The sequence below is a fragment of the Otolemur garnettii genome, unplaced genomic scaffold (assembly GCF_000181295.1).
Source record: "Otolemur garnettii isolate 467f Iridium unplaced genomic scaffold, OtoGar3 scaffold00249, whole genome shotgun sequence".
NCBI classification, from domain to species: Eukaryota; Metazoa; Chordata; class Mammalia; order Primates; family Galagidae; genus Otolemur; species Otolemur garnettii.
Window position 1 is genome coordinate 55,971 of NW_003852644.1, and position 436 is coordinate 56,406.

Genomic DNA, 436 nt, shown 5'->3' on the forward strand with positions numbered 1-436 from the left:
TAGCCACTGAGCTACAGGCACCAAGCCATATGTCCTCTTCTTTTTTTCTTTTTTTATTAAATCATAAAGAAGTAGATCATGTACGTATGTCCTCTTCTTATAAGGACACCACTCATGTTGCATTAGGTCCACCCTAATGACCTCATTTTAACTTGAATATCTCTGTAAAGACCAATCTTTAAATAAGGTCCCATTTGGAGGTATTTGGGGAATTAGGACTTCAGCACATCTTTTATTTCTGGGGACACAATTCAACCCATAACTATAAGTAGTAACACAAGTTAGAAAAATTATAAAGGAAAGAAATATGGCATAAATTGATGGGTGTCAAACCAAGAAAGCCAATTTCATGTTTGGGGCCACAGCAATAAAGAACTAGAGGGGGTTTCCAGGGAAAACCCCTACAATTCCTTCTTGTGTTATATCTTATCACCAT